Source organism: Equus asinus, chromosome 2, assembly GCF_041296235.1.
Source record: "Equus asinus isolate D_3611 breed Donkey chromosome 2, EquAss-T2T_v2, whole genome shotgun sequence".
Classification (NCBI taxonomy): Eukaryota; Metazoa; Chordata; class Mammalia; order Perissodactyla; family Equidae; genus Equus; species Equus asinus.
This window is the reverse complement of record NC_091791.1, coordinates 107518989-107531940: the sequence shown is the minus strand read 5'-3', so window position 1 is coordinate 107531940 and position 12952 is coordinate 107518989.

Sequence of the window (12952 nt, the reverse complement as noted above, 5' to 3'; positions counted from 1 at the left end):
AACCTGAGCCCCGAGATACTAGTGAGAGTTAGTCACTTGAAGGAGGGAGGAGGGTTTGTAGTGTGTGATATGTGTGTTGGGAGTTCTAAACAGAACAAATTAAGCAAGAGAGCACACCACCACAGAGAACCAAAAGGAATTCACTAAAGATAAGAGAATTGAAAAGAGCACCTAAGGCTTGAAAAATTCACCAAGAAAATGAGAAATGGCTCTATCAGAGACAAGTGGGAGGGTCCAGAGCAGCATGAATAAAACTAATTGTTGATTGTGCATATATAATCAAGCAAAATTATGAAATTTACAAGCATGTTGTGTATTCTTTGCTTCCTTTAAGGAATTAATAATAATCAAATAATAAGAGTAATAATAATACTACTCCTATTTTCGGAAATTTACTCTCAACCAGGCAAAATGACACTTTATATGTATAGAAGATCATTTGCTTAAAAACTAAAGCCTAAGTTTGTATAAATTAAACTGTACCCCAGAAAAATAGCTTGCCATCTCTGGCTGCCACTCCCATGTAGTGTTAGCAATTTTATTGAGGCCATTGTGTCCTCTAGTTTATAGCACGTATATTGTTTTGGTACTTAGATCTGAAGCATTTCATTACATTATTAAGCTTATATTGTGTGATAAGCGCAAAAGCACTGAGAGTAAGAAAAACCGTACTAGTACAACGGAAGCAAAAATAAGATTTTTTAATTTTTTGGATTGAACTTCTTTGTGTCGATTCACATGCAGTTGTAAGAAATAATACAGAGAGATCCCTTGAACGCTTTACCCATTTTCCCACAATGGTAACATATTGTGAAACTATAGTACAACATCACAACCAAGATATTGACATTGGTACAGTCAAGATACAGAACATTCCATCACCATCACCACAAAGATCTCTACTGTTGCCCTTTTATAGCCTCAGTTAGTTGCCACCTCCTTACCTCCTCCTTAACCCCTGGCAACCATTAATCTGTTCTCCATTTCTATATTTTGTGATTTCAAGAATGTTACATAAATGGGATCATATACAATGTATCCATTTGGGATTGGATTTTTTCACTCAGCATAATTATCTGGACATTCATCCAGGTTCTTGAATGTATCAGTAATTTGTTCCTTTTTATTTATTGTAATATTCCATTATATGCGTTTATCACAATTAGTTTAACCATCCGCTCATTGAAGAACAATCTGGTTTGTTTCCAGTTTTTGGCTCTTACAAATAAAGCACAAACATTCATGCACAGATTTTTGTATAAACACAAGTCTTCCTATCTCTGGTAATAAATACCTAGGAGTGCAATTGTTGAGTTGTATATTAATTGCATATTTAGTTTTTAAGAAACTGCCAAACTGTTTTCCAGAGTTGCTGTAACATTTTACATTATCACCAGCAATGTATAAATGATCCAATTTTCCTGCGTTAGTGCCAGTATTTGAGCGATTTTTTTTTTAATTTTAGCCATTCTGATGTGCATGTAGTGATAGCCCATTGTGATTTTAATTTGCACTTCCCTAAAAACTACTGTTAAACATTTTTCCATGTGCATATTTGCCATCTATACAACCTCTTGGGTGAAATGTCTCTTAGTAGTTTGGGTTTTGTGGTTTTCTTTGCCATTTTCTAAATGCATTCTTCTTCTTATTATTTTTCTCTCGAGTTTTGAGAGCATTTTAAATATTCTAGATACCAGGCATTGGTCAGTTTACAAATCTTTTCTCCCAGTCTGAAGCTTGTCTTTTCATCCTCTTAACAAGGTGTTTCACACAGCGAAAGTTTTGAATTTTGGTGAAGTGCAATTTATCATTTTTTTTCTTTTGTGGAACATGCTTTTGGTGTCAAGTCTAATAACTCTCTGTCTAGCCCTGGATCCCAAATATTTTCTCCTGAGAGTTTTATAGATTTGCATTTTACTTTTAAATCCTTGATCTCTTTTGAATTAATTTTTGTATAAGATGGTGATACTTAGATAGAGGTTCATTTTTGGTTTTGTTTTTGCCTCTGAATGCGAATTGCCCCAGCAGTGTTTGATGAAAAGGCTATCTTCCCTGCATTGAACTCCTTTTACACCTTTGCCAAAAATCAAGTGGGCATATCTATGTGTCTATTTCTGGATCCTCTGACTTGTGCCATTAATCTACACGTCTATCCCCCCATCAATGCCACACAGTCAGGATTTGTGTAGCTCTATAATATGTCTTGAAATTGTGTAGACTGATTCCTCCCAATTTCTTCTTCTTTTTTGGAATAGTTTTGGCTATTCTAGTTCCTTTGATTTCCATACAAATTTTAAAATAACCCTGTCTTCGTCGGTGAAAAATCCTGCTGGAATTTTGATATGAATTGTGTATATCAATTTATTTATCAGTTTGAGGAGAATTGATCTTTACTATGAGTTTTCTAATCCATAAACACTCTATGTCACACCATTTATTTAGATCTTCATTAATTTCTTTTATTGGCATTGATAGTGTTCACCATAGATGTCCTGTGCGTGTTTTGTTAGATTTTTACTTATTTCATTTGTAAATGGTATTATGCTTTTAATTTTGGTGTCTATGTGTTCAGTGCTAGTGTATAAAAATGCTGGCATACATATTGTTAATATATAAAAAATACATTTTGTATGTTTATCTTGTGTCCTGCAACCCAGCTGAACAAACTTAATAGTTACAGGAGAGATTTTTTTTTTTTATTTTTGGTAGATCCTTTGGGATCTACATAGACAATCATGCCATCTGTAAACAGGGACAGTTTTATTTTTCCTTTCCAATCTGTATGCCTTTTATATCATTTTCTTGCCTTATAGAACTGGCTAGAATTCCTAGGACTATGCTGTGAAAGTGTGATGAGAGCAAACGTGCTTGCCTTTCTCCTGATCTTAGAGAGAAAGCATTCATTATTTCAGCATTAAGTATGCTGTAGATGTTTTGGAGATGATTTTTATCATGTTGAAGAATTTCACCTCTATTCTTATTTATCTGAGAGGTTTTTTTTTTAATCATGACTGGATATGAATTTTGTCAAATGATCATATAATTTTTTTCTCTTCTTTAGATTGCTAAAATGGTGGATTGCATTGATTGGCATCAGAATATTGAACTATTGTACATCCCTGGAATAAAGCTCACTTGATCATGTGATAATTATTTTTATATATTGTTGAATTCTGTTTGCTAATATTTTGTTCAGAGTTTTTTTTTTTCTGTATTTACAAGGGACATTTGTCTATGGTTTTCTTTTTCTTTTTTTTTTTTTCTTACTTTTTTGTATTTTCTTTTTCCAGTTTTGGCATCAGGGTAATAATACCTTCATAAAACAGTTGATAAATGTCCTATCCTCTTTATTTTCTGGAAAAGATTGTGTAGAATTGATGTTAAGTCTTTAAATTTTTGTAGAATTCTCTAGTGAATATATCCACATCTGGATATTTCCTTCTTGGAAGTCAACTAACTATGAATTTAATTTTGTTAATAATTATAGGGCTATTCAGATTATCTACTATATATTATCCATTATATATTGTGGTAGCTTATGTTTTTCTGAGAGATTTGTCCATTTCATCTAAGTTGTCAGAGTTATGTGTTCATAAGTAAAACTGTTCATGATATCTCTTATTATTCCCTGCAATTCTGTAGGACCTTTAGTGATATCTCCTGTTTTATTCCTGATAATGATAACTTGCATCTTCTTTCTTTTTATCACTGTCAGTCACGTTAGAGGTCTGTCAATTTTATTGACTTTTTCAAAGAACTTACTCTTTGCTTCATTGATTTTCTCAATTTTTTTCTATTTTCAGTTTCACTGATTTTTGCTCATATGTTTATTATTTTCTTCATTCTATTTCATTTGGGTTTATTTTGTTGTGCCTTTTTCTAGTACCACAGGTGAAAATTAGAATATTACTTTGAGACTTTTCCTCTTTTCTAACATGTACATTTTGGGATATAATTTTTCCTCAGCGCTGTGTTGTTTGTATCCCATCAATTTTGATATATTGTAGTTTTACTTTCATTCAGTTCAATGTATTTGCTTATTTCCCTAGAGACTTCTTTGATTTATGTACTACTTAGAAGTGTGTCGTTTAGTTTTCAAATATTTGGAGATTTTCCTATTGTCCTTCTTTTACTGATTTCTAGTTTGATTTTATTATGGTCTGATGGCATCAGGCTGTGTACGATTTCAATGCTTTTAAATTTGTTGAGGCTGGCTTTATGACCAAGGATGTGGTTTATCTTGTTATGTGTTCTGTGGGCCCTTGAAAAAAATGTGTTTTATACCATTGCATGGAGTGTTCTAGAAATGCCAATTGGATCCTGTTGGTTTACAGCATTGTTGACGTCTTCTATATCGGTGGAGATTTCTGGTCTAGGTGTTCCATCAGTTGTTAAAAGAGGTGAGTTGAAATTTCTAACTACAACTGAGTTTGTGTATTTGTCTTTTTAGTTCTGTCATTTTTTACTTCACAGATTTTGCAGCTTTGCCATTTGGTGCATGCACATTTAGGATTGTTATGTCTTCTTTATCTTATTGATCTTTTTATCATTATATAATGTCCCTATCTGTATCTGATAAATTTTCATGTTCTGAAATCTATATTATATATTCTACTGCTTTACTTTAATTAATATTAGCATAATATATCTTTTTTCCTCCTTTTCCTTTCAATCTGTCAATACCGTTGTATATAATGTGAGTTTCTTGTAGACAGCATCAACTTGGGTAATAATTTTTAATCTCTTCTGCCAATCTCTTTTAACTGGTGTATCTAGAACGTTTACACTTAATGTAAGTATTGATATGTTGAGGTTAGACCTGACATTTTAAATTATTTATTTAATTTAATTTTTTCACAGGGAAGGATTTGTCCTGAGCTAACATCTGTTGCCAAACTTCGTCTTTTGTTTTCCTTCCCAAGGCCCCAGTGCGCAGTTGCATATCCTAGCCGTGAGTCCTCTAGTTCTTTTATGTGAGCTGCTGACAAAGCATGGCCACTGACAGATGGGTGATGTGGTTCCACGACTGGGAAACGAACCCGGGCTGCTGAAGGAGTGACAGCTCTGAACTTTAACCACTAGGCCATCAGGCCTGGCACTGACGTTTTATTTTTTCTTTATACTATTCTTTGTTTCTCATTTCTGTGTTTTGTTTTTCTATCTCCCTGTGGTTTATTTGAACACATTGTAGAATTCCATTTTGATTCATTTATAGTGTCTTGAGTGTGCACCTTTTACAGTTATTTTAATATTTTCTCTAGGTGTACATTGTATACACATAACATCACAATTTACTAGTATAGTCATCTTACCAGTATGAGTGACGTATAGAAATCTTACTTATCTTTACATCCTTTTACTTTCCTCCATTTATAACATGATCATCTTAAATATTTCCTCTACATACACTTAGAACCACATCAGGGGAGTTAAAACTAATTTAGAAAACTCAAATGGAGAAGAAGAGCCAATGGAACTTACCCACATCTTTTCTCATCATGTTCTTTCTTTCTTCTCAACGTTTTAAGGCTAATTCTTTTATTATTTCCTTTTTTTTTTTAGAGAGATTCTTTCAGCTAATCTTTTAGAATAGGCCTGCTGGCAACAAATTCTCTTAGCTTTTCTTTGTCTGAGAATGTCTTAATTTCCTCTTCATTCCTGAAGGACAGTTTTGCTGAGTATATGATTCTGGGATGCTAATCTTTTCCGTCAGCATTTGAAAAATATCATGCTACTTCCTTCTGGCTTCTGTGGTTTCTGATCAGAAATACACTATCGTTCAAACTTTTTCCTCTATAAGTAAGGTATTGTTTTTTTCTCTTTATACTTTCAAGATTTTTTTTTGTTAGTTTCAGAAGTTTAATTATGATCAGTCTTGGCATGGATCTTTTTGGATTTATCCTGTTTGCGGTCCCTGAGTTTTGAGAATCTGTAGGTTCATATTTCTTGCCAAATTTGGAAAATTTTTAAACATTATTTCTTTGAGTTTGTTTGTTCAGCTTTGCCTTCCTTTTCCTCTCCTAGAACTCCAAAGACACAAATACTAGACCTTTTGTTAAGGACCAACAGGTCCCCAAGATTCTGTCCTTTTTTCTTTTTTGTTTTATTAGTCTGTTTTCTATCTTTTGTTTAGATTTTTATTGTTCTTTCTTCCAATTCACTGATGCTTTCCTCTGTCCCTTCTATTTTACAGTTGAGCCTATCTATTGAACTTTTTATTTTGATTGTCATATTTTTCAGTTCAAAAATTTCTAAAATTAAAAATTTGTGAAACTTAGTACTTCGTTTTATCTTCTCTTTCTTTGCTGAGACTTCCTGTTTCTTTGTTGAGATCTTATATTTTTTAATTTGTTTCAAGCATGTTTTTACACTTGCTCATTGAAGCATTTTTATTATGGCTGCTTTAAAAATCTTTGTTAGAAAGTTCTAGCATCTCTGTGGCTTCAATATTGGTATCTATTGTCTTTTTAAAGTCATTTTGAGATCTCCCGATTCTTGGTAGAATGAGAGATGATCAAATATGTGAATTTAAGAAGTCTTCTAGACAGCCCCCATGTTCAACCATTCACTAGAAGGATCCATAGATCTCAGCAAAAACCATTTTCATGGTCTCAGAGCAACTCAACTGTGATTTATTACAGAGAAAGAATACAAACTATAATCAATAACAGGAAAAAGCGTATAGGACAACGTCTAAGAGAGACAAGTCTTGGAGCTTCCAGTTGTCTTCTCCCAGTGGAAGTGTGCAGACAGTACTTATTTCTCTCAGCAATGATATATGATAGTACATGGAGTTTTGCCAAGCTTACTCAAGCCTTGGTGACCAGGGCTTTCACTGGGTGTTGGTCACATAAATATGGCTGGCTGCCCATGTGGCTGATCTTAGTCTTTAGCTCCTTCAGAGATTAAGAAGATATTGCCTGACCCAAGGCCCCATCATAAATCATATTGTCAGCATAGACTATCCTGACTAATCCAAGGCTCTCATATAAACAAAAAAACTCTAATCAGGCAGGACATTTCAAGGGCTTAAAGGTTAGCTCCAAAAACCCAGAGGCAAAGGCCAAATTTTTCTTGGGGCAAGGTTAATCCTTTACTTCATACCATGAAACCTTGACATTTCTATTATTTTGTGAGTCTGGATCTTACTTAAATCTCTGCTTTCTGTGGCTTTCTTGACACTGCTCTAGCAGCAAAAAGGGAAGTACTATCTTATTATTGCCAGGTAGAAGCAGAATTCCAAGTTCACTTCTCAGCTTCCATTGTCATCCTGGAAGGGATGTCTTTGTTACTTTTTGGTGGAGATGGGAGATGTGCCTCCACATGTGGTCTCCACTGACACAGAGTGATCTTGGGTGACTGTGAAATCCTGGATCTCCACTATGCCTCTTCTGATACCACCCTGGCAGAGAGGGAAAGGAGTGCCTCACTATTGCTGGTGGGAATGGAACTCCAGGCTCTCTAAGCATTCTCATTAATACCTTGAGAGGGGGAATTGTTGCTAGTTAATGGGGATGAAAGTCCCAGCTCCTTACTCAGCCTTCTCTGACTTCACTTCAGCAAGACTGTGGGACAACTCATTAGAGCTTCATGGGTCCCCAGTTGGTCTTTGCTGGCATGGGTGAGTATAAATCCACAGTTTTTCTGCAGCGTTTGGCTGAAGTAGAGTTATTAGTACAATTTTTCTGTCTTCCTAGGCTGCCCCTTTTTTGGTCCTTTGGCTAGAGAGAAATAAGGCTTTTGTTGGGGAATATTTTTTCTGTACCTTTAGCATTTCTAGATTGCTGCCTTCTTTAGCTCCAAAGCAAAAAGAAAATTCAGGGAACTTGCCATTGTGTTACTCCTTAAGTCTTAAGTTTCCTCACCTGTCTCTCCTATTCTCTTATCTTTTAGGGTCTTCTTATATTTGTTTTATCTATAACGTCCAGGGCTTTTAGCTGTACCTAGTCAGAGGAATAGGAAAAATTATGTCTACTCCATCTTCCCTTAGCAGAAATCCTCCAGAACATAATTTAAAACTGACAAGTGGTGAGCAAAATCTGAAGGATGCAAAACAAACCATAAAACATATAAAAAGTGTTAATTTGTGCAGCTGATGATAACCAATGATAAAAAAACAAGGGATTGTCAAAAGAGAAAAAGAAAACTTTCTAAGTGTGTGACTGGAAGGGTGGCTCAAACACTGGATGTCTGCGGTTCTGATGATAATTTTGGAGAAGGCTGAGAATTTACTTGAGAACTTGAAGAGTAACATGGTGAAAGTTTTACAGGTTCAAAGCCCTTTTAAATATGAAAGTACTTTGATAGAAGTGCCAGTGGGGAAGCTGTAGGTATTAAGGCGTTCCTAATTATGTTTATGGGATTCACACAAGGAGAGGGACTCATGCTTCAGTGGATTTTCAGTGTTTAAGAAATTGGTCTGTTTGTAGAATTTAGGCTCATAGAAATGTACCAGCAGAAGACAAACTACATACCCACTGAATCAGTCACAGTCCTGTCAAAAACAGAAAGTGCCCTCAGTGTTCCAGAAGGAAGGGATTGACTATATGGAAGCAGTTACTTACCAAACCATTAGAAGCTCTGAGGAATAAATGTCAGGGGAAGCTCTGCTAGATGTTACGTCTCATAGGCAGTGGAAATTATAGGAGACAGTCACCAACATTTGCAGCACCCTGCTGCACTGAAGTGAGTGATTAGCAGAAGAATTCCTCGAAACCATCAGTTATTCCTAACATTTGCTGCTTCCCACCACCCCTTACTTCCCAGCTGCTGTTAAAGAACTCCATAAACTTATGCTTCTCCTCCACCTTCCAAGTCTATGAGGCTTTTATTTATTTATTTTCGACAGAATCAACAACCAGACTTGTCTTCAGGGACTCTGGGAAATGTAGTTCTCACGTTTTCAGCCCCAATAATGGAAGGGAGAGCTTAGAAGACAGAGAATGGTGTAAACTTGCCAATAGATAATCTGGCACAGCTGATTTTAAAGCAATGGACTTAAACACAGCCAGATAAAAATAAGAGGAAATTCTGCTTTATCACATTAAGTATTCATACAGACTTTGCTGATGGGCAACTAGTACTCTCATTTTACAGATTAAATGGATACAAGTAAAGTTTAAGCAAATAGCCCAAGGTAACCAGAAAGAGGTGTCAAACTTCTTCTTCTTCTTCTTTTTTTTAGGAAGATTAGCCCTGAGCTAACATCTACCTCCAACACTCCTCTTTTTGCTGAGGAAGACTGGCCCTGCACTAACATCTGTGCCCAGCTTCCTCTACTTTATACATGGGATGCCTGCCACAGCCTGGCCTGACGAGTGGTGCAGTGTCAGCACCTAGGATCCAAACCAGCGAACCCCAAACCAACAAAGTGGAATGTGTGAACTTAACCCCTTTGCCACCAAGCCAGGCCCCATTTGTATGTATTCTTTGGAAAAATGTCTCTTCAATTCCTTTGCCCATTTTTTAATTAGGTTGTTCAGTTTTCTGTTGAGTTGTAAGGGTTCTTTACATAATTTGGAGACTAGAATCTTAACAGATGTATGATTCCATGCCTCTTTTTGAATGTTCAGGAAAACAAATTTCACATAAAAATGAATAGAACAAAATTCCTAGTTCAAATGCCATGTAAAGTTATAGGGAAAAAAATGAACAAGAAACACAATAATATTCCTATAAACAGAGAAAGCATACCAGAAAGATAAGCTCAAAAAAGAGATTCGATTTATAACTTGCTATTTCAAAATAAGACAAAAAAATGTTTTTAAATGATATTAGACATAGAAGAAGGAAAAGAAAAATCAAGTTTTAAAAAAAGATCTGAAAATTGCATGACAGAATTCAGAAAAAATGTTGCCTCTAAGTGAAAAAAATCATTTTAGATCTAGTTAAACTAGACATAAACTAGAAGAAACACAACAGAAAATAAAGACAACAATAATGGCTTTCTAGGAATGCTGTGTAGATCAGAAAATTTTCTAAAAATGAAGAGAAAGTGACAAACATCGAATATAGGCAAAGAAGATAAAACATATAGGCAATAGGAGTCTCTGAAAAAGAAATATGAGAAAAAAATATTGGAAACTATATGCTCAGAGTATTTCATAAACTTGAGGATATTTATCTGGAATGACCAACACCAATCTATTCTGGTAAAATTACTAAACTTAAAAAGAATTTTAAAAATTGTAGCATCTAGATAAAAAAGCCAGTTATTTACATGAGAAACAAAATTAGGTTTTGGTGTTAGTGCCTTGTAGTCGATTCTGACTCCTAGCAACTCTGTGTACAGCAGAGAGGAAATCTTCCTGGTCTTTGTGTGCCATCCTCTCAACTATATCAGACAATGCTCTGCTGCCAGTCATAATTTTCATGGCCAGTTTTTCAACAGTGCGTGGCCAGGTCCTTCTTCCTAGTCTATCTAGTATCAAAGCCCTGCTGAAGCCTGCCCACCAGGGGTGACACCGCTGGTATTTGAAATATTAGTGGTGTAGCTTTCAGCATCACAGCAACACGCAGTTGCCCCAGTATAATAACTGATAGACAGATGGTGTGGTTCACAACTGGATCGGGTGGTGAGAGTACCATATCTTAACTACTATTAGCTTTTTCTATAGCAATGCTTATTCCAGAAGAAAACTGAGTCGAATACTCAAAACATGAAAAGAAAATGTGAGCTACAAATTCTTTATCTGGCAATAACTTTTACATATTAGGGGACAAAGTGCTATCAACATGCAAGGACTCAAGAAATATTGTTCCAAAGAGACCTTCCTGATGAATTCACTAAAAAATGAGCTTGAAAAATCAAACACGTCTAGAAAGACACTGACATAGGACTGGTGGTGAGGGGTGATTATATAGTTATTTGATAAGCAAGACTAAATGAGAATCAAAAGGTGGATAGTATTTAATTACTATGTGCTCTCATATTAGAGAAGTAGTGTTACTATAAAAATAAAAACTGGAGGGAAATGAGGAAAGCATATATAAAAATATTGTGTTATCACTAATCATATGAATATTGGTAATATTCATAATATTGTGAGAGAAATATGCACATAATGTAAGTGAAACAAATGAGTAAATATGAGAAATTCAAATTCTATCATTCCCTGTGCCCTTGAAAGCTAGAATTCTTGGTGTGGAATAAAGAAAACATAAATATAATAGAAATGATAGGTTAGGTTAAAACCTTATAATCTTGAATTTTGATTGGAATTATCAATACAAATTAATGAGATATTTTTTCTCTATCAATCTATTGATCAATTGATTGATCTATCATCTGTCTATCTTATAGTTTTGTCCACTAAAAAGGCCTAGAAACAGTGACCATCTCAGTAACAATAATCTCTAATACAAAGATCATATATTGAGATACCTTTTCCCACTATATTAGTCAGCTAGGGCAGCCATAAAAATGCTACAGACTGGGTGGCTTAAACAGCAGAAATTTATTTTCTCACAGTTCTGGAGGCTACATCCTGAATCAATGTGCCAACAGATTCAGTTTCTGGTGAGGATTCTCTTCTTGGCTTGTAGACAATCATCTTCTCACTGTGTCCTCACATGGACTTTGTGCACAGAGAGAAAGGGGACTGTCTGGTGTTTCTTCCTCTTCTGGTAAGGACACGGGGCCCATCAAATCGGAGCCTCACCTTTATGACCTCATTACGTCTCTAAAGACCCTATCTCCAAACACAGACACATTGGAGGCTTAGGGCTGGCCTATATGAGTTTTGAAAAGACCTAATTCAGTCCAGAACATCCACCAATGGAGAGATGGCTGATTCTAGATTTGGGGCAGGAAATGCAGAAGATAAGCCTTAAACATTTGCTATACTAAAGAACAAGGAAGCTATCAAAGATTACTAAATATTACTAGGATTGTGTCAAAAGGACTCCGGAGCCAATTTAAAAAGGCTTCCACTGCCAAAGATGTGACAATTTGAGTGTCAGTAAGGATAATAATTACAATGAATTGAAACGCATCAAATATTTTTAAAATCAAGTAGTTCATATTGATAGTAAAAACAAAATAATTGGCCGCCTCCATAGAACAGTAGGAGCATATTCATTATCATAAAAACTGATGGGGCTGCCCAGTGGTGCAACGGCTAAGTTTGCACGTTCTGCTTCTCTGCGGCCTAGGGTTCGCTGGTTCGGATCCCGGGTGCGGACATAGCGCCGCTTGGCAAAAGCCATGCTGTGGTAGGTGTCCCATGTATAAAATAGAGGAAGATGGTCATGGATGTTAGCTCAGGGCCAGTCTTCCTCAGCAAAAAGAGGAATATTGGCAGTAATTAGCTCAGGGCTAATCTTCCTCAAAAAAACAAAACAGACAAAAACTGATAATTAAAGAGAAAGAATCAAGCATTTATCCTGCCTCTCTCTATTAACAGTTCTATTACACGACCATAGAGGAAAAGCATCTCTTTATAAAAACATTCCAGATAATACATGAAAAATAAATGAAAGAATTGGAATAGCTTCCGTATTGTAACCCCCAAATGAATCAATGGGTCTAGGCATTGAGCATCAATGATTGGTAACTTCACAGCAAGACAAGCAGGCACCACATGCCTTTGTCAAAAGCACAGAGTTCTACTTGTACTCTTGCCAAAGGAATTAAATCTGAGTCTTATCAAGGCTCTGTATTTATTTTACAATTTTCAGAAAATGTAGAGGACAAGGGAGCATAAAAAAATTGCACTATGAGTATGCAAGCGGCAAAATCCACACCATGGGACATGCTGTAGGCCTTCAACAGTTATACCATAAGAATAGGAAAGGGATAGAGAGAGAACCTATAGACTAAAAGAAATCAAATGAAAAAGTACATAGGAATGCCCATTTGGGTGATGAAACTAGAAAGAAAGGCAAGGAAGTGATGATTATCATTTAGAAGGGGTGATCTTCCGGTGCATGGAAGGAGGGCTGCAATTGGGGT